Source organism: Rhinoderma darwinii, chromosome 3, assembly GCF_050947455.1.
Source record: "Rhinoderma darwinii isolate aRhiDar2 chromosome 3, aRhiDar2.hap1, whole genome shotgun sequence".
NCBI classification, from domain to species: domain Eukaryota; kingdom Metazoa; phylum Chordata; class Amphibia; order Anura; family Rhinodermatidae; genus Rhinoderma; species Rhinoderma darwinii.
Genome location: NC_134689.1, coordinates 395,364,161 through 395,386,517, shown reverse-complemented (window position 1 = coordinate 395,386,517; position 22,357 = coordinate 395,364,161). Strand labels below are relative to the sequence as shown.

At 48.7% G+C, this 22,357-nt stretch overlaps 1 non-coding gene across 1 annotated transcript; it reads left to right on the top strand.

Annotated features, from left to right (window-relative positions):
* Positions 1 to 20,113: 20,113 nt before the first annotated feature.
* TRNAK-UUU (transfer RNA lysine (anticodon UUU)) lies at positions 20,114 to 20,186 on the top strand. The gene has a single exon. It is a non-coding gene; the product is annotated as a tRNA-Lys (tRNA).
* Positions 20,187 to 22,357: the final 2,171 nt, after the last annotated feature.

Sequence of the window (22,357 nt, the reverse complement as noted above, 5' to 3'; positions counted from 1 at the left end):
AATATATGGTCATGTTTGATGGTGTTGAGTTACGATATGGTGCTAATATGTGGTCATGTTTGATGTATTCAGTCACCATGTGGTGGTAATATGTGGTCATGTATGATGGTATTCAGTTATGATTTGGTGCTAATATGTGCTCATGTTTGATGTATTCAGTTACAATATGTACAATATGGTGGTAATATGTGATCATGTTTGGTTGTGTTCAGTTACACTATGGTGGTTATATGTGGTCATGTTTGATGTATTCAGACCATGGCATAGACAAACTTAGAGTACGACAACAATGCTCAGGCATAGACGCAAGGGGCTGAACCCCTGTTATAGTCCAGGGCACTCATGGGCTGATACTTAATTAAAGTCCGGTGCACGCGCTGCCCCTTTAAGAGCGGGCACGAGCGTGCGCGCGCACCCTACGGGATCCGGCCTAGGTGAGTTGAAGTGAGCGCTGGCGTCTCGTGAGGAGGAGACTGGGGCTGCGACCCATGGCTGCGACCGTCAGGGGGAGAGTGAACCTGAAAGCCTGCAGCCACGGACATGACAATACTTACCCACCTTCCCGAGTGCAGTGGACGTCCTGACGTGTTCACGTCCTGACGTCCTGATGATGTCGGGACATCCGCTGCACCCGGAGCCAAAGAGGAGTGTAAGTGTAACATTACTGCCTGCTGGGGTCCTGTATCTAAGCCTGCCTTGTGGTAGGCTTAGATCCAGGTTATAACAGACATTATCACACTTGGATCCTGTATCAAAGCCTACCACATGATGGGCTTAGATACATGACCATGTATGATACTGTATAATGTGCCCTGTATCTAAGCCTACCACAATGTAGGCTTAGATACAGGGCCCCATCAGACAGTAATCTTATACTGTATAAGATTACTGTTTGCTGGGGCCCTGTATCTAAGCCTAACATGTAATAGGCTTAGATACAGGATCCAACAGACAGTATCACACATGGGCCCTGTATCTAAGCCTACCACATAGTAGGTTTAGATACATGGCCATATTGTATGCTTAGATACAGGGCCCATCAGACAGGATCACAGATGGACCCCGTATCTAAGCCTACCGCCTGGTAGGCTTAGATACATGGCCCATGTGTGATCCTGTCTAATGGGCCCTGTATCTAAGTCTACCACATAGTAGGCTTAGATCCCACCCTGGTAATGCTAATACCAGCCTGCGGTTGCCCCAGTACCCGACCATCACTACAGATGGTCGGGTACTGGATTGTACCCGGCTCTTCCCGGCACCCCGGGTGGCGGTGAGTACCGGGGTAATAATGGGGGGTTAGTGTTAGCATCCTTACCGACTAACACTAAGCCCCGCCTTAGTAATGGACGCGGTCTATCAGAATGCCACCATTACTAAGGCACTAGTAATGAAGTTAAAAAAAAACACCAACACAGATTTTATTGAAGTAAAAGCCCCCCACACAACCCTCGTTAACCATTTTATTGAAAATAAAAACGTCATAATCAAAGTAGTCCTCGAATCCGACGTAGTCCAATGACCAAACCTGTAAAAAAACAAGAAAATAAAAACACATTAGTAACACTAATAAGTAAAAAAGAAAAACCATTATTATACTTACCTTTCTGGGTCTGTGACAGTAAAGTATGCACTGACAGCTCTAAGCTGTCATTGGTTAGTTTACATCACATGGTCCCTGGTTAACTTAGTTTATTGGGCTACTTTTAGTAAAAGGACAATGTACTGAGGAAACTGGCAGGGCGTAATTTGCTCCAGTCGGGAAGGGGGGCCCCTGCAGGAGTGTTTCTTGTTTTCTAAAAAATAATTAACTGTGACCTGATCAATAATAGAGAAAATGGGCCCCAGTGTTCATGTGGGGGGCAGGAAAGGGAATGTTAATGGGGTAGCACTGAGCATTTATTTTAGGGTATGTCCACACATAGCGTAAACACTGCTGATTTTCCGCAAGAATTTCATTATGAAAAATCCGCAGCATAATACAGTAGCAGCAAAGTGCATGAGATGTGAACAAATCTCATCCACACGCTGCATAAAAAAACCACTGAAAAAAACGTTCTTAAATTGACCTGCGGTGCGTTTTTTTTAATCTGCAGCATGTCAGTTTTTTCTGCAGGATCGTTGGTTTTGTATTGCAGGTTTTCTCTGTTGAGTTCATTGGGGAGGTAAAACCCGCAACTATTAGCACACGTTGCGATTTTTGCGGCGGAAAATCTGCGTTATCGGGGGCGTCAGCGCTAAAAGTGCCTAGGGCAGCACCAACTCCAAATACGGCCATGCTGTCTGCTGAGACAAGGTGGGTATGTGGGACTACCTACAGGGGACTGCATGGCACTGTCTACAAGGGGGATGTATGGCAGGGGGACTGTGACACTATATACAGGGTGAAGAAAAACGAGGGGAGGAGGACAACGGCGCTCCTCTAAGGTAATATTATAAGGAACGGGGGACAATGTGAGCAAAAGGCGAGCTTATGTACTCACCTTGCAGTGTTGTGCTATGATAGGCACATGACCTGCCTAAGTAGAGTCGTGTGTTAACGAACCTTCCTTTAACCCATCCTATCCCCCCACCCCCACCTTTAGGAAAGACACGTGACACCGAGGTTGGATGTGAAATGGCCACAGCAGCCGTTTATTAATTTTACAGTTTTATAAAAACAATTTAAATCCGAAACCTTCGGATAACTAGTTAGGAATCCACCCGAGAATTCCTCCTAATAATTCACATGACCCAACATGGGTCAGAAACGTAAATAACAATTTAACGTTAACATTAACCCGAGCAGAGGAAGTCCTTGAAGCCCTTTCAGATATTCCTTTTTTAAGAACACACCGAGTTAGCCATCTGCAAACCACTAATTACCTCCAGCCGTAAACCAGCTCGGAAGCACCGTTCACCTCTGCAGATGGCTCCAACCACTAGAAGTCCACTTCAAGGGGATAACACCCGATGAAGCCCTCAAGTGATATACCGACCACTAGAAGTCCACTTCAAGGGGATAACACCCGATGAAGCCCTCAAGTGATATACCGACCACTAGAAGTCCACTTCAAAGGGATAACACCCGATGAAGCCTTCAAGTGATATACCTTCTACCAGAAGACCACTTCAAAGGGATAACACCCGATGAAGTCTTCAACCATGTACCTTTTTTGGGGGATGCATACCCCCGATGCGACCCCCCCACCATTTTGTACTGACTGGCCTCAAGGACTCCCCCCGCCAGCTGCCATGACACCAGAACCTACTCAGGAAAAAAGGAAAAACATGTTAGATAAGCACACAAATAAAAAACAACACTCCTATATGGACGTACGCAAAGACCCACCACGTAACAAACCAAGGGCGGGAGGGCGGGAGCTTGTCCTTACTGTGTTACTCCCTCCGCTGCTTCCGGCTCGATGCCAAAAACAGCGGGAAGAGCAGCAACGGCCCCCTGACTCCTCCCTGACCCCCTCCAACTCCCTCCAACTCTCCCTCACAAGTTAACCCTTTCCCTACCAGGGAGGTCATGGAGGCTTCCCTTCAGCCCTGCAGGCTCCGTCCAGCCCCTTCTTGACCTGCCTAAGTAGAGTCGTGTGTTAACGAACCTTCCTTTAACCCATCCTATCCCCCCACCCCCACCTTTAGGAAAGACACGTGACACCGAGGTTGGATGTGAAATGGCCACAGCAGCCGTTTATTAATTTTACAGTTTTATAAAAACAATTTAAATCCGAAACCTTCGGATAACTAGTTAGGAATCCACCCGAGAATTCCTCCTAATAATTCACATGACCCAACATGGGTCAGAAACGTAAATAACAATTTAACGTTAACATTAACCCGAGCAGAGGAAGTCCTTGAAGCCCTTTCAGATATTCCTTTTTTAAGAACACACCGAGTTAGCCATCTGCAAACCACTAATTACCTCCAGCCGTAAACCAGCTCGGAAGCACCGTTCACCTCTGCAGATGGCTCCAACCACTAGAAGTCCACTTCAAGGGGATAACACCCGATGAAGCCCTCAAGTGATATACCGACCACTAGAAGTCCACTTCAAGGGGATAACACCCGATGAAGCCCTCAAGTGATATACCGACCACTAGAAGTCCACTTCAAAGGGATAACACCCGATGAAGCCTTCAAGTGATATACCTTCTACCAGAAGACCACTTCAAAGGGATAACACCCGATGAAGTCTTCAACCATGTACCTTTTTTGGGGGACGCATACCCCCGATGCGACCCCCCCACCATTTTGTACTGACTGGCCTCAAGGACTCCCCCCGCCACAGCGAAACAGGCCTTGACCACCTTAAGCCTGTGAGTTCCTCCACACCACCACCGCCCTTTCTATGCCTTCTGCTATCGCCAAGCTCCAAAGATCAATGCCAACCTCGGTCAGATGAACCCCGTCACTCCTCCAGAAATTCCCCACTCCTGACTCCAAATCCCTATGCCTCACGCAAATGCCCCCGTTTTTTGCCACAAAACGGGACACCGCCCGATTAACTTTAATGCGAGCCTTATTGACTCTCTCCACAGATCTAGCTAACCGCCAGTGCTTTCTTGGGACTATGTCCGACCACACTATCACCAACTTGGGATAAGATACCCACAAACACAACATATCATGTTTGATATCCCGCACCAACTCACGAAAGGGGCGGACTCCTAAGTCATTCCCACCCACGTGCAACACTAAGACCTCCGGAACCCTATCAAGCCGAGCATATGTCTGGAATTCCGCCAACACCCTGCTCCATGACATACCTCTAAAACCCAGCCAATGCACAACCGCATCCTGTCGCGGAATGCGCAATTGGCGACCATCCGGGCGGACGTCCGCCCTCAAAGCCCCCCAGTGCACGTAAGAATGACCCATCAACCACACCAAACACGGAGGCGAATCTGAAACGGAAAAAACAATTAGGCACCACCATATAACATTTTTAAAGCGTTAACAACAAAATTCATAACATATGGGGGCGAACATAGGACTTAAACCTGTTGGACTCCCAACGACCAATACGCCTCACCCCCTCATCATCCAACCCCCAGCGCCCCGCTTCTGTTGCTGCGCCAATCCTGAAGGAATGAGATGAATATGAGCCTGCCGCGACACCAACCGCCGTCAAACATTTTTTAAATACAGCTCCAAACTGAAACCTGGACAAAAACGACCCGTCCACATGACGTAACAAAGGCAAATCTGGAGACCCCCTGTTTGGCGTAAAACCCCGCATGCACTCTAATGGCACATAACCGACCCCGGGAGGGCGAACAAAACTATCAGTTTTCCCTTCCCTACTTGGTCAGTTTTTGACCGACGCAACCATACCTCCAGCCGATCTGCGAATAGGCTCACCTCCCCAGATCTCAGCCCCCCTGCCTGTTTGGTACTTGGCGACACCAACTCACCTATTCTAAATGCCCCAAAGAACGCTAACGAAAAAGCCAACCGAAACAAATCCATTTCGTCTGAAGAACGACAGACCGATGCTAATGAACCGCCCAACGAGCTAAGCAAAGCAAACGACACAGGCCTTCTACTATCCGCCTCCACCCTACCTCGGCGCAACCCCTTCAAAGCCTGCGATACCAGAAATTCCTTCGATACATCCTGAAAGCCCCGCAACTTAAACCCAAACGCCACCGCAGATATGAACCGGTTCACCTTCGCCACTGAAAACCCCGCCTCCCAGGCGTCCCCTAACCAGTACAAAAGTGCCACCAACCTGTCTCTATCCGTATTGACGTCACCCAACTCTCTTACCCACTCCTCCCACTGCCTCCAACAAGCAGCATAAGCACTCCACGTCGTGCGCGCCAAAGACCTTTGTAACAGTTGTTCTACGGGACCGATACCAGATCCCAAAGATGCTCCGGACAAGCCAAACCAAGACGTTCCGCTCCCGGTGCCAATTGCCGAAACCGGTCCCACTGCGAGCGAGAAAGAGCATCAGCGATACAATTCCGTACACCCGGGACATGCACCGCCACCACCCACGCGTTCAACGACAAACACACCAACACTAAATGTCGCAACAATTGAACTACCGGAGGAGAGGACGCCGTGATGTTATTAATGGCAAGCACCACCCCCATGTTGTCGCAGTAAAAACGGACCTTCTTATCCCTGAGCCTGTCCCCCCAAATGGTAGCCGCCACCACGATGGGAAACAGCTCGAGCAGGGCCAGATTCCGCGTGAGTCCACTGGACACCCAGCTAGCCGGCCATTGACCTGCGCACCACGGACCTCCCCCGTAAGCTCCAAAACCGCCCGCCCCAGCCGCATCCGTAAAAATATTCAAATCACTCGTATCCTGCGCTGGGGCCATCCATAGCGAGCGACCATTGTACTGGCCCAAGAAGTCATCCCAAACCTGAAGATCAGCTCGGTGCTCCTCCTTGAGCCGCACAAAATGATGCGGCGCACGCACTCCCGCCGTTGCCGCCGCCAACCTCCTACCAAACACCCTCCCCATCGGCATAATCCGGCAGGCAAAATTCAACTTCCCCAGCAGCGACTGAAGCTCCCGCAGCGTCATTTTCTTCATTCTACAAGCCCGCCGAACCTCCAGCCTCAAAGCACCCAACTTATCCGCAGGGAGACGACACTCCATTGCCACCGAGTCTATTTCGATTCCCAAAAAACAAATCGTCGCTACCGGGCCCTCCGTTTTTTCTGGCGCCAAAGGAATCCCAAAATCCCTCGCCACCTTCTGCAGTGCATGAAGCAAATTACCGCAAACCGGCGAACCGCCCGGGCCAACGCACAAAAAATCATCTAAGTAATGGATCAACGAGTCGACCCCGGATACTCCCCTCGTTACCCACTCCACGAAGCTACTAAACGCCTCGAAGTATGCACAAGAAAGGGAACACCCCATCGGCAGGCACCGATCCACGTAAAAAGCCCCATTCCAAAAACAACCCAACAGCCGTTGGCTTTCTGGATGAACCGGCAACAACCTGAACGCCGCCTCGATGTCGGTTTTTGCTAGCAGCGCACCTGGACCCGCAGCCCGCACTAACCCCACCGCCTTATCGAATGAGGTATAAACTACGGAGCACAACTCGTGATCAATCCCGTCATTTACCGACGAACCCTTGGGATACGATAAATGTTGAATCAAACGAAATTTTCCGGGCTCGCGTTTAGGGACAATACCCAACGGGGACACAACTAAATCTTCTACCGGCGACTCAACAAACGGCCCCGACATGCGGCCCAACGAAACTTCTTTTAACAACTTTTCCGACACGACTTTTGCATGCAAGTAAGCCGATTTTAAATTCCTCCGCGTAACCGGAACCTCATAAGGAGGCGGAGGAATAACAAAACCAACCCGAAACCCTTCGTAAAGCAACTTAGCCGCCGCCCTATCCGGATACTCATTTAGATAAGGGGCCATCTTTTCCACCCTCACCGGCGACACCCCCTTGACCAGCCGCGGAGGGCTGGTTTCCTGACCTCTTTTTCCGCATACATTTTGCCGCCCCGTGTGAAGCCCCATTACACTCGGAACACACGTGCTTGAACTTGCACGTGGCCCCGAACTTACACTGGCCTTCATTAAATTGCCAGCAAAAACCCGCCTTTCCCCCGCCGCTTTGTCCAACCTGACTAGACTGGCCTCCCTGGCCGGCGCTCCCGGGAAAGGACTGCCTAACCGGAGCCGTAACCCGTAACCAGAGAGCAATATCCTTCTGGTCCCACCGAATCGCCGGCCGAACCGCTTTTCGCTGACGGAATTGCTCATCGTACCGCAGCCACGCCTGACCCCCATACGCCCTATGAGCCTCCCCAATGGCATCAAAATAACAAAACAACGCCGAACAATTTTCCGGCGCCTTTTCCCCTATCACACTAGCCAATATGGCGAACGCCTGCGACCAATTAACGAACGTTTGCGGGATAAGCCTATACCGCCGCCGTTCTTCCTCGTCCTTTTTACTCTCGTCCCGCTTGCTCTTATCCAAATTAAATTTAGCGAGCGGCAAGAGAGAAAAAATCTCCACATATTCGTCCTTCCAGATCCGCTCGCGCACCTCCTGCTTTAAATGCGCCCCCAACGGACCCTCGAAACAAACGTACACCTCCCCCCGAGCACGGTCATCAATATGCACCCGATCGCCATCCTTTTGTGCCTCGGTCTGTACCGACACCGCGACCGCCTCCCTAACCGCCAGCACGGGCCGCGCCTGTACCAACCCCACGTCCCTGGGGCCCTCCCACACTACCGCCGGGGACACTTCCGAAACTACCGGCGCCGCCGCCCTATCCAGGCGCCCGACCAGCTCCCTCAAGCAACCCACTAAATCTGCCAGACCCGCGCCATCGCGCCCGCCCGCGCCACTACCGGCCACCGATGCGACGCTAGCAGCCCCCCCGCTGACACCCGACATAAAAATCGCTGGATACGACAATGATGGAGTTACACACTCACCGGGCCGCACAGGCGCTGTGTTCCCGTCAGCCGGACCATCCTGACCTCGACGATACACGTCCAGTTCACCTTCCTCCAGCTCCTCTCTCGCAGACGACTGGCCATCCCACCGACATCTTCGGATCGGAGATGATGAAGCGCTGACTGATGGGCCGGCAACCTGCCGCCCGACCGATGGAACCCAGACTTCCGACTGGACCTGTTGCCTCAACGTCGCTGCAGATCTAGGCGTCCGTCTCGCTGATCCTGAAGAGGCCTGCCCCCTGGCCGGAACATCACCAGGCGGGGCGGCCGTACCTCGTCTTCCAGATCTTCCATCCGATGGTGGAGGGGTGACAGGGAGCCCGGCCTGCGACTCCCTGCTCACCGCCGGACCCCGTCGCGGCTTGGGATTCCTGCCAGGACGCAGGGCCTGGGAAGGGGCGGTCCCCCCAGCTGCCTGGCCTGCAGCGTCCGAGATCGGGCTCCCTCTGCGACGCCGTGTCCGCGGGACTGTCTCAGGACTAAGGCGCTCTGGAGGTCGAGACCGCCGGGAGGGACGGGTCGACCCGGCCTGCGTCGCCGTCACCCCCGGCAACGCTCTCTGCCTGCTCCGGACAGGAGCAGTTGTTGCCGACTCCCCCCCCGCCGCCATGCTAGGAAGGGGGCCGGGGGAGGGGAGCCTGTCCCCTGCAACAGACCCCGAACGCCGGGCCTGACATGGCAACACGGCGTCCGGGATCCTCGCTAATGCAGCCACGGTCTCCTCCAGCCATCCGGGACCGTGGTGCACAGCAGCAGCTCGCAGCTGCTCTAACAAAAATGCCTCTGACATGCTGTACGAGCGCGGGCAATAGGGAGCTTGTCCTTACTGTGTTACTCCCTCCGCTGCTTCCGGCTCGATGCCAAAAACAGCGGGAAGAGCAGCAACGGCCCCCTGACTCCTCCCTGACCCCCTCCAACTCCCTCCAACTCTCCCTCACAAGTTAACCCTTTCCCTACCAGGGAGGTCATGGAGGCTTCCCTTCAGCCCTGCAGGCTCCGTCCAGCCCCTTCTACACTATTGCTGAGCATGGAAAAGAGAATACATGAAGATCGTTGTGGACGTCGGCTGCCACCCGCTGCTATCCCACGAGAGAAAGTTCTGTTCTCGGGGAAAACGAACACAGGATGTGAAGGAGAAAAGATGCAGAATCCGGGACACGGCGCCCGACAGGTAGACATTCGAAATTAATTTCTCACTTTGGATGTGACGTCCCCGGGTACTCGTGTAATTCGAGCCCTGTCTTCCTGCTCGAGGTTTCCCGCTCAGCTCTGGCAAACGAGTCACTTGTCAGAGCTGAGCGGGAAACCTCGAGCAGGAAGACAGGGCTCGAATTACACGAGTACCCGGGGACGTCACATCCAAAGTGAGAAATTCGTTTTGAATGTCTACCTGTCGGGCACCGTGTCCCGGATGCTGCATCTTTTCTCCTTCACATACTGTGTACAGGGGGCATTGTGTGGGGAACTCTCTACAGGTGTCTTTGATTAGAGCCCCAAAACATAACTTTGCCTGAGGTGAGAAAAAAGCCGCACTCACCCGGTCTGACGTAAAAAAAAATCTTTAATGCTTGTAAAAAGGTGTGGGGGGGGGGGGGGGGAGAGACAAAGACAGTGTCAGGCAACAGCTGTTTCGTGTACAACGCTTACTCAAGCTTCACTTGCTGTGTGAAAACTCGCGCATGTGTTAATGGACCCATTGAAATCAATGAGTCTGTGTGCTGTGCGTTGTTTCACTGCACAGCCCAAGGATGAGAAACGTGCACATCTGAATGAGCCCTAAGCCTATCATGTGTGATACTGTCTGCTGGGGCTCTGTATCTAAGTCTATCATGTATGATACTGTCTGCTGGGGCTCTGTATCTAAGTCTATCATGCAGGGGCGTAACTAGGAAAGACTGGGCCCCATAGCAAACTTTTGACTGGGGCCCCACCTCTGCTGGGTATCACACAACCCCCCCCCCCTTGTAGATAGTGCCTCCCTATAGATTCCACCACACAGCGCCCCCCTATAGATAGCACCATACACAGCCCCCTGTAGATAACGCCATACAGACCCCCTCTGTAGATAACGCCATACAGACCCCCTCTGTAGATAACACCATACAGACCCCCTATGTAGATAACACCATACAGACCCCCTCTGTAGATAACGCCATATAGCCCCCCCCCAAAAAAAACGGCCTATAGTTTGTCCTACAAAAGACATGCATCCCCCATCCACAGGATAGGGGATACATGAGTGATCGCTGGCAGCGATAGGGAGAACGGGGGACCGAAAGTCCCCCGAAGTTCTCCATGACTAACCTCGGACTTCTTTTTTGCAATGCGCAAACTAACTATGGGCACAAATTCTTCATTTCTTAGTAATGTTGTAATATATATGACTATCTGAGTTGATTCTCTTATGCTGTAAATCTCCAATAATTTTGTCTGTCATTACTAGTCTTTAGTTGCGCAGGCATCATATTATTTAGACTGCGTTACCTGTGATCTATATTGGACAGGGATTTTTTTGCCAGGGAATTTGTGTCGTGGTGGGCTTAATATCCCAAACTTTTAATATTCTTGAAGCCACCACACTGCTTTTCTCTCTTTTATTCGGATCCGTCTTTGAATTTTATGTAATAATATTTTGTATTGTATGTCCTAATAAAATTTTGCTAATTTTCTATTATATTTGTGGCGTAATGACTTCTTTTTCTCTAAGTTTTTTATGATTATATGAAGTTTTGCTATGTTATCTATACATAATGAGGCGTATTGGACACTTGCTTATGGCGCCTAACTCTTTACTTAACCTGGTAAGTCCTTATATTTAAACTATTACTGATTAGAGGCAGAATAAACATTTACATTAAGTGACTCACCGGTGACGTCTCAGATTCTAGTTATTTTCTTCTCCCTCCGGTCCAGACATCTATGATGGATTTCTCCCGGCCATGACCCATTTCTGCAGTTTTCCGTTTAGATGTCTTCAGCTTCTCACTTTTAAGGCTGGGTTCACACGACCACATTAACGTCCGTAATGGACGGACGTATTTCGGCCGGAAGTCCCGGACCGAACTCAGTGCAGGGAGCCGGGCTCCTAGCATCATAGTTATGTACGATGCTAGGAGTCCCTGCCTCTCTGAAGGACAACTGTCCCATACTGTAATCATGTTTTCAGTACGGGACAGTAGTTCCACGGAGAGGCAGGGACTCCTAGCATCGTACATAACTATGATGCTAGGAGCCCGGCTCCCTGCACTGAGTTCGGTCCGGGACTTCCGGCCGAAATACGTCCGTCCATTACGGACGTTAATGTGGTCGTGTGAACCCAGCCTAAAACATTTCTGCACCTATAAACAAAGTTAAAATTCTCAACACATCTAAATATAACTGACACACACACACACACACACACACACACACACACACACACACACACACACCGTGCCCCCTGTAGATAGTTCCCCCTGTAGATAGTGACCTACATAGAAGCCCCTGTAGGTAGTGCCCACATATGGACTCCAGAGCTGCAAGGCAATAGTGCTAACCACTGAGCCACCGTGCTGCCCTACATATAGCTTCCCCTATAGTTAGTGCTCCACGTATAGCCCACCTCTGTAGATTGTGTCTCACATATAGCTCCCCTGTATATAGTGTCCCACATATAGCCCACCCCTGTAGACTGTGCACTACATATAGCCACCCTGTTGCTAGTGCCCCACAGGTAACCCACCCCTGTATATAGTGTCCCACACATAGCCCACCCCTATAGAAAGTACCCTAAAAAATAGCTCCCCTATAGATAGTGCTCTACATATAGCCCACCCCTGTATAGTGTCTCACATATACTGCCCCACATATAGACCCCCCTGTAGATAGTGGCCCACATCCCCACATACAGACCTCCCCTGTAGCTAGTGCCCCATATATAGACCCCCCCTGTATATAGTGCCCCACATATAGACCCCCCCTGTATATAGTGGCCCACATATAGACCCCCCCTGTATATAGTGGCCCACATATAGACCCCCCTGTATATAATGGCCCACATATAGAGCCCCCTGTATATAGTGGCCCACACCCCCACATATAGACCCCCTGTAGCTACTGCCCCACATATAGCACCCCCCTGTAGCTACTGCCCCACATATAGACCCCCCTATATATAATAGCCCACATAAAGACAACCCCCCCCTGTAGATAGACCCCCCACTATAAATAATGCCATTCACATTTTTATGAGGAAAAATATATATAAACTTGACATACTCACATGCTCCCATTCCCACGCTGTCGATGCAGACATGCTCTCTTCTGAGCATGTCTGCAGGAGCTGAACGAGCGTCCTCCAATGACGCTCATTGGCGGGGCAGAATGACTTGCCCCGCCAATCAGCACCTTCCAAGCATGGAAGCGGCGCGATGATGTCATCGCGCCGCTAGCCAATCAGTGTCATTGTAAGGCACTGGATGGTCAGGCACGGAATATGCCCGGCCATTCAGTGCTAATACATGTATTTGGCTGCCGCTAGCACTGGGGCCCCCTCCGGTGCTAGCGACACCTACAGGCATGAGAGGGCCTGTGTAAGACTCGGCGGCGCGGGCCCCACAGTAGCGGCGCTACCGCTGTAGCAGCCATAACGGCTGCTAGCGGCGCCACCGGGCATTTGGGAGGGCGTGTCGGCTGGCGGCACGGGCCCCCTCAAGCCCCGGGCCCCGTAGCGGCCGCTACGGCTGCTACCACGGTAGTTACGCCACTGCTATCATGTATGATACTGTCTGCTGGGGCTCTGTATCTAAGTCTATCATGTGTGATACTGTCTGCTGGGGCCCTGTATCTAAGTCCATCAGGTATGATACTGTGTGCTGGGGTCATGTATCTAAGCCTATCATGTGTGATACTGTCTGCTGGGGCCCTGTATCTAAGTCTATCATGTATGATACTGTCCGCTGGGGCCCTGTATCTAATTCTATCATGTATGATACGGTCTGCTGGGGCCCTGTATCTAAGCCTACCATTTATGATACTGTCTGCTGGGGCCATGTATCTAAGCCTATCATGTATGATACTGTCTGCTGGGGCCCTGTATCTAAGCCTATCATGTGTGATACTGTCTGCTGGGGCCATGTATCTAAGGCTGGATTCACACGACCATGTTACGTCCGTAATGGATGGAACGTATTTCGTCCGGAAGTCCCGGACCGAACACACTACAGGGAGCCGGGCTCCTAGCATCATAGTTATGTACGACGCTAGGAGTCCCTGCCTCGCTGCAGGACAACTGTCCCGTACTGAAAACATGATTACAGTACGGGACACTAGTTCCATGCGGAGGCAGGGACTCCTAGCGTCGTACATAACTATGATGCTAGGAGCCCGGCTCCCTGCAGTGTGTTCGGTCCGGGATTAGCGGCCGAAATACGTTCCGTCCATTACGGACGTAACATGCCCGTGTGAATCCAGCCTAAGCCTATCACGTGTGATACTGTCTGCTGAGACAATTCATCCAATTCTATGCAGCAGTGTAGCTGTAGGAGCCTTAGTCTTATATATATATATATATATATATATATATATATATATATATACAGTGAAGGAAATAAGTATTTGATCCCTTGCTGATTTTGTAAGTTTGCCCACTGTCAAAGACATGAACAGTCTAGAATTTTTAGGCTAGGTTAATTTTACCAGTGAGAGATAGATTATATAAAAAAAATTAAAAAAAATCACATTGTCAAAATGATATATATTTATTTGCATTGTGCACAGGGAAATAAGTATTTGATCCCTTTGGCAAACAAGACTTAATACCTGGTGGCAAAACCCTTGTTGGCAATCACAGCAGTCAGACGTTTTTTGTAGTTGATGATGAGGTTTGCACACATGTTAGATGGAATTTTGGCCCACTCCTCTTTGCAGATCATCTGTAAATCATTAAGATTTCGAGGCTGTCGCTTGGCAACTCGGATCTTCAGCTCCCTCCATAAGTTTTCGATGGGATTAAGGTCTGGAGACTGGCTAGGCCACTACATGACCTTAATGTGCTTCTATTTGAGCCACTCCTTTGTTGCCTTGGCTGTATGTTTCGGGTAATTGTCGTGCTGGAAGACCCAGCCATGAGCGATTTTTAATGTCCTGATGGAGGGAAGGAGGTTGTCACTCAGGATTTGACGGTACATGGCTCCATCCATTCTCCCATTGATGCAGTGAAGTAGTCCTGTGCCCTTAGCAGAGAAACACCCCCAAAACATAATGTTTCCACCTCCATGCTTGACAGTGGGGACGGTGTTCTTTGGGTCATAGGCAGCATTTCTCTTCCTCCAAAAACGGCGAGTTGAGTTAATGCCAAAGAGCTCAATTTTAGTCTCATCTGACCACAGCACCTTCTCCCAATCACTCTCAGAATCATCCAGATGTTCATTTGCAAACTTCAGATGGGCCTGTACATGTGCCTTCTTGAGCAGGGGGACCTTGCGGGCACTGCAGGATTTTAATCCATTACGGCGTAATGTGTTACCAATGGTTTTCTTGGTGACTGTGGTCCCAGCTGCCTTGAGATCATTAACAAGTTCCCCCCGTGTAGTTTTCGGCTGAGCTCTCACCTTCCTCAGGATCAAGGATACCCCACGAGGTGAGATTTTGCATGGAGCCCCAGATCGATGTCGATTGACAGTCATTTTGTATGTCTTCCATTTTCTTACTATTGCACCAACAGTTGTCTCCTTCTCACCCAGCGTCTTACTTATGGTTTTGTAGCCCATTCCAGCCTTGTGCAGGTCTATGATCTTGTCCCTGACATCCTTAGAAAGCTCTTTGGTCTTGCCCATGTTGTAGAGGTTAGAGTCAGACTGATTAATTGAGTGTGTGGACAGGAGTCTTTTATACAGGTAACCATGTAAGACAGCTGTCTTTAATGCAGGCACCAAGTTGATTTGGAGCGTGTAACTGGTCTGGAGGAGGCTGAACTCTTAATGGTTGGTAGGGGATCAAATACTTATTTCTCTGTGCACAATGCAAATAAATATATATAATTTTGACAATGTTTTTATATAATCTATCTCTCACTGGTAAAATTAACCTAGCCTAAAATTTCTAGACTGTTCATGACTTTGACAGTGGGCAAACTTACAAAATCAGCAAGGGATCAAATACTTATTTCCTTCACTGTATGTATGTATATATATATATATATGCGATCTCCGATATATATGTAGAAATTTATTTCTTTTTCAGGGGGAAGGGGGTTTAATATATGTCTTGGGGCTTGTGCCCCATATCTTTTAAGACCCTAGTAATGCCCTTGGGTCATTGTATGGTGGTATTCAGTCACTATATGGGGATAATATGTGGTCATTATATGGTAGTATTAAGATACTATGTGGTGCTAATATGTGGTCATTATAGGGTGGTATTCAGTCTTTATACGATCGAAATATGTGGCCGTGGTGGTTTTTTCAGTCACTATGTATTGGTAGTATGTGGTCATGGCATGGTGGTATTCAGTCACTATATGGTGGTGGTATTATTTGATTGCTGTGGTATTATTCTGTCACTGTATGACGGTATTATTAGCGGTATACTATTATTGACATATTACAGTGTTTGTATTAGGTGTTTCCTCGGAGCAGGAATTATTGGGATTGAATTACACACTGTTTTAGTGCTATGTCATAAGGCCCTATTCACACGACAGGGATTCCCGGCCGTGTGACCTGTCATTTTTTGAACGGCCGCAGTAGGAACAATAGACCCCAGATGCCATCAAAGAATGGGGCATGCCTTATTTTCAGCCGTTCTCCCGGCCGCACAGCTCCCTCAGAAGTCTATGGGCCGTGTGAAGCACAGCTGTCACTTGGATGTGATCCGAGTGACGGCCATGCTTTCCGCCTCTCGTTCGCTCTCTTCTCCTTCTCACAATTCGAAGTGCATGTGAGGAGGAGGGTATTTTTTTGCTCCCTGTAAGCGTTGCCGCAACTGGGGCCGTGGATTCCGCTCCAGGAGAAGTACCTAACTTAACTGTCTATATATGGACAGTCACGTCAGGGACTTCTCCTGGCGCGGTCCCCTACTCCTGAAACAGAATCACCGACGCTGTGGCTGGTGTTTCTGCTCCAGGAGAAGTACCTGATTTCACTCTCCATATATGGACATTGAAGTCAGACTTCTCCTGGAACGGTCCCCTAAAGTGGCGCTATCTACAGGAAGGTAGGGTAGTGCCATCTATGGAGGGGTGCTATGTAAAAGGAGGCTGTGTAGCACTACCTACGGGTGGGCTGTGTGGCATTACCTACAGGGAGCCGTTCATTACATCCTCTGCCTCTGCCGTCTCGCTCTGAACTGCGCATGCGCATGCGCAGTTCAGAGCGACCCAGCATAGAAGCTGGTCTGTAGGGGGAAAGCTGGCGTGGCGGCGCCATTTTGAAGAAGACCGGCTGAAGTTAAAATATTTGCATGTGCGGGCGGGGGTGGTTGTGTGTGTGTGTCTCTGTCTGTGTGGCGGGTTGCATGTTTGGGGGGGGTTTGTGTGTGTGTGGGGGCTTTGTATGTGTGGGGAGAGGCGCTTGATGGAGCAGCAGTGCTCGCCGCTGCTCGCTGCAACAGCGGTGCTCGCCACTGTTCCTTCAAAACAGCTGATTGACGGGTATGATGGATCAGCGGCACGCGAGCGCCGCTGATCCTTCACGCCGCTTATCAGCTGTTTTAGTTAATCAGTGGCGAGCTCCGCTGCTCCATCGTTCCTTGCACCTACTGTGAACCGCCGTGGAACTACATGGCGATTCACAGTAGGAGCAAGAAATAAAGAAGCAGCGGCATATTACTAGCACCACTGCCGCGTCGAGCGCCCCCCCCCCATACACACCCAAACCCCTCCAAACATGCAGGTAAGGTGTGTGTGTGTGGGGGCGGGGGTTGTTTGTGTGTGTATGGGGGGGGGGTTTGTTTGTATGGGGGTCTGTGTGTGGGATGGTTGCATGTTTGGGGCGGGGTTGTGTGTGTGGGGGGGCGCTTGACAGAGAAGCGGTGCCCACCGCTGATCATTCACAGCCGCTTATCAGCTGTTTTGAAGGATCAGCGGCGAGCACCGCAGCTCCATCTTTCCTTCCTCCTACGTCGTTTAAAAAAAAATTATAATAAATTGACAAACTACGTGGGGCCCCCATTTTCATAACCAGCCAGATACAACACAGCAGCAGCAGGCTAGCATTACCAGGGTGGGAAGGGCCACTGTTTTTGGCCCTTCCCAGCCTAATAACACCAGCCTGCGGCTGACCCAGTACCCAACCATCACTACAAATGGTCAGGTACTGGATCGTATTCTGCTCTTCCCAGTACCCCTGGTGGCGGTGGATATCGGGGTAATAATGGGGGGTTAGTTGCGGCTTTTTTACTGGCTAACACTAAGCCCCACCTTAGTAATGGACGTCGTCAAGGTGGTAATAAAGTATTAAACAACAGAGATATAACTCCCAGTTCACACAGGGCGTGCTGGAGCTGATTTTGATGCAGAAATTACGTCGGAATCAGTGCCATAAAACACCCGAAATCTCCACGCATTGATTTCAATGGGAGGCAGAGTTTTTTTTTCCCGGGTGACTTTTGACCGCCCACGGGGAAAAAAAAGCTGTGTTTCCTTTCTTGCGGCTTCCGCCTCTGACCTCCCATTGAAATTTTTTCAGAGGCATTTTTCGTGACGTTTTTGCCCATGGTTCTTGCATTAGCTTCAATGGCTGCGGACGAAAACTACCGCGAAAACAGCGGAAAAAAGTGCAGGCAGTTTAAAATCGTCTTCAAAATTTCTAAAGGAATTCTGAGGCACATTTAAGTTTTCTGCCCTCAAAAAACTCTGTGAACAGGGCATAATTCACACAGTGCAGTTTTTCAGCGTCTTTCCCGTGCGGCCGATAACCACATTGAATAGCGCATGCGTTTTTACTAAAAAAAAAACAAAAAAAAACGATGTGGTTTTCGGCTGCGTGGCGAAAATGCGTCAAAAGCGCACTGTTTGAATACACCCTAAGAAAATAGTTTTTTATTCAAATAAAAACTCCACCGTACAACCCTCATTAACCATTTTATTTTTATCAAAAAACGTAGATCATCTAAGTAGTCCAGCGTATCTACGACGCAGTCCAAACGGTCAAGCAGAACCTGCAAAACAAAAAAATAAAGTTAGTAATATAAAAAATTAAAATCTTCTCACAGCGACTTCTGTCTTCTCCCTGCACCACAATATAAACTGGAGGCCAATGAAAAGTAATTCCCTTAGGGCATGTTCACACTCTGCTCAAAAAAAAGCAACAACGTGTAGACGTGTAAAATACACTAGCGTTTCTTGTGAAGCGCCTTTCAACATACAGGCTTTTTTACGTGTTTTTCCACGTGTCTTTTGACGCATTTTGTTAGTGCTTTTTGCACATTTTTTGGCACGTCGTTAGGAGTCCCATTGACTATGGGAACATTGGGCACGCTTTACGTGCCAAAGAATTGACAAGACGCTCCTTTTTTCCGAAACGCGCTTTTAAAAAAAATCGTGTTGTATGTACTAACGGCCGCGCTTTCCCATTGATGTAAATGGGAAGCTTAATCAAGAGTTGGATGTGTTTTTCAGTGCTTAAAATACTGAGTCAAATACACGCCGTGTGAACCTGTCAACTGAAAAGTCATTGACCCACAAGGGCTTCCTTCTTGACTTTCATCATGTCCTGTAGCTTCTGCCAAAATCACTCCCAAAATGGAGCTGGACCCTGTTTAGCAATTTGAAGACACCTTTTCCTGGCTTGTAGCCCAAAATAGGGAGGGGGGGCGGTGAGTCGGGGGGGGGGGGGGGGGGGGGTGTGAGTCTTACCTTCCTGTAATTCTGGGAAGTGCTCCCTCTGGTGGCCAACATTGGAAAACATGTCAAATTATTATTTAATTTTTAATACTTTCCACCTTGTGGAAGAAAAAAACAATACAGCAAAAAAACTTTAAAAATATAATAAAAATAAGTAACTTATTTAACAAAGTTTTTTTTATTTGGCAACACATTCCCTTTAAAGGCCCTTTGACACGGGCCAATAATCAGGTGAACATTCCCAATAATTGTCCTGTGTAAACAGGGCAATGATCAGCCGACAGACAGAGAAAATGTCGGCTGATCGGATCTTTTATGCAGCCAGAAAACCGGTCGCTAGTCGGCAGCACAGCTCCTTGTGTAAACAGGGGATGTGCTGCTGATATGATGCAAATACATGGGAAGGAACGATCGTATTTCCCAGATCGCCACCATTAGTGCGGGACTGGAGATGTGTATTACAGCTATTGTAATGCTCCTAATAGCATGGGCACAGTGCCAGTGGCATTGCCCACAAGATGAGTAGGCCATAAAAGTACAGTGCAGCTTTTCTAAGCACTCCTGCTTGTGCCTTACTACAGTGTACTTTTCTCATTTCTTTATCTATATCAAATATAAAATATTACAGTCACCACTAGGTGTCCCAGTGTTTTGATTTCAGCTCTGGATTATGCGATGCTGCTATGGAAAGGAGCTAATAAAACACTGGTAAAGGGTGTGAGAGGGGTAAGGGAATACAAATAATTTTAGAATATATGTTTGAAAGTACATACAGGCGCATGTTGACAGCATTGTTTCTGAGGACATTTTGGTAAAAAAAAAAAACAGAGCCCGGATAGCTCAGTCGGTAGAGCATCAGACTTTTAATCTGAGGGTCCAGGGTTCAAGTCCCTGTTCGGGCGCTAGATTTTTATCAAAAACAAAATAGAAGAAATATCCTGTGTCGAGGTGAAATACATATAAGAATGATAATAAAAACTGCACTATTCTGCAATTACTTTACTTCTATACTGGTCCTACCTTCAACTGCAGGTTTTTGTTACTGGAAATTAGCATTCATTCTAATGAGGGTGTTTTTGCAGCATGGCCATGGTTTACATACAATTCCCATTCACATGAATGGGACACTCACAGGAATTTCTACTGTATATATACTATATATGATGCCCTGCATCCCTTATGTTGAACCTTAATGTGTCCACTGTATGGTGGCATTATTCATTATCAGTATGATGGTATTATTGGTCTTTGTTTAGTGGTCTTTATTCTATCACAGTATAAACATAATATTCAGTCACTATGTGGTGATAATATGTGGTCATGGTATGGTGGTATTCAGTCACTATGTGGTGATAATTTTATGGTCACTAGAAACAGAGTCTTAAATGAGATCTACTTCAGAGAGGTGTAGCGTCCAAGGCCGCGGGCCGTCAGGTCTACTCACCCCCTCACGCCCGCAGCCATGGATCTGTGAGGGCTGGTCCCCATCTCCTTCCTAGGAGACACCAGCGCTCACTTCCGCTCCGGTCTGCTGTGTCCCGTAGGGTGCGCGCGCACGCTCATGCCCACTCTTAAAGGGCCAGCGCGCACACATGAAAGAAATCATCTTCATCAACACACATGATTTCCTGGCCTATAAGAAGGCCCCAGTCCTTCTGATCCTTGCCTGAGCGTTGTTAGTTATCCCAAGTCTGTCTTGCTAATGGTCCCTTAGTGTATCCCGTTCCAGTCGTTGTTACCCATGCCCTGTTGCCTGTTCCTGTATCCCGTGCTGTGTTCTCGTTCCTGTGCCTACTAGTTGGAGTCGTGTCTACTGCACCTGCTGTTCTTTGCCACGTCCTGTGTCATCCGCCACATCCTGTGTCATCTGCCACGTCCAGTGGGATTCGCCCTGTCTGGCGCAACCTGCGGCACCTGCTGTCATCCGCCACGTCTGGCATTACCTGCTGCACCCACCTCCATCCGTGTTAGAGCTGCGGCTACTGTCTGGCCTATCCAGGTACCCTTGTGCGGGACTTTGTATTGCTGGGGTTCCCTGTTGTTTAGCCAGCCGCCTCCCCGCTACGGCCTAGTGGGTCCACATACCCACAAACCGTGACAAGAGGCTTCCTTAATTGGTTCAAAGGGAGGATTACATAGGTGACACAAGACAATATATAGGTCCCACGATGGTACATGTCTATGGAATATAGGTCTCAGTCTATTGATTCCCTTGAGGAATCTGGACACCAAGGTGCGACAAGTAAACTTTCCTTCATAGAAGAAAAAGTGAAAAAAGAAAAAAAAGAAAAACACAAACACACAAATAAATAAAAAAATGTTTAATAAAACACTAAAAGCAAATTGATCTAAAAAATTTTTTTTTCGTGACACTGGTCCTTTAAGAACTGGAATACGTAGGTGCGTATCCACGAGGTCGATAGTAGCCATCATATCATTGGGCTGAAGCATGTTGAACACCGATTGAATATTCAACATTCCTGAATTTCTCATTTCTCATTGCTGGATGTTTCAACATTCCTGACATTTTTTTTTGCTTGACAAAAAACTTGTTCAAATATGTGAAACCTATGACCAAGCTCCATCTTCCTCCTGCTTTGGGAGCAGCGAATATTGGAGAGTACACTCCCTGGCCTCTTTCTAGTGTAGGATCTTTTTCCAAACGCCCTTTTTTTATATAAATTCTTGTAGGAGTTGAAGGACCATGGAGTTTTTGTTTTTGCTTAACAGGAACCGATCCGGTGGACTAGTTTTTAGCTATTCTCAATCAAAGAGTTAACATCGTAGTAATAAATTACACTAGTAGCCAAATGCTCAAAAAAAACATTATTATGGACCTACCCTAAAATCTCGACAGTAGCCCGGTTCTCCGTGTCCTTGTCCTTCATCCCCGCCATGTGGTCTTTCGTTTCCTCCTTCTTTTATCTATTGTTCATGATTCAGGGAGGAGTTTATTAGCATATTCATACCCAGAATCCTTTGCTCTATGTGCTTCAATGCTTAGTGTTTATGTGTCTCCGCAGTGTGAAAAGAGTTCAAGGTACGGAGGCTGCAGCTTCTCACATCTATCAGT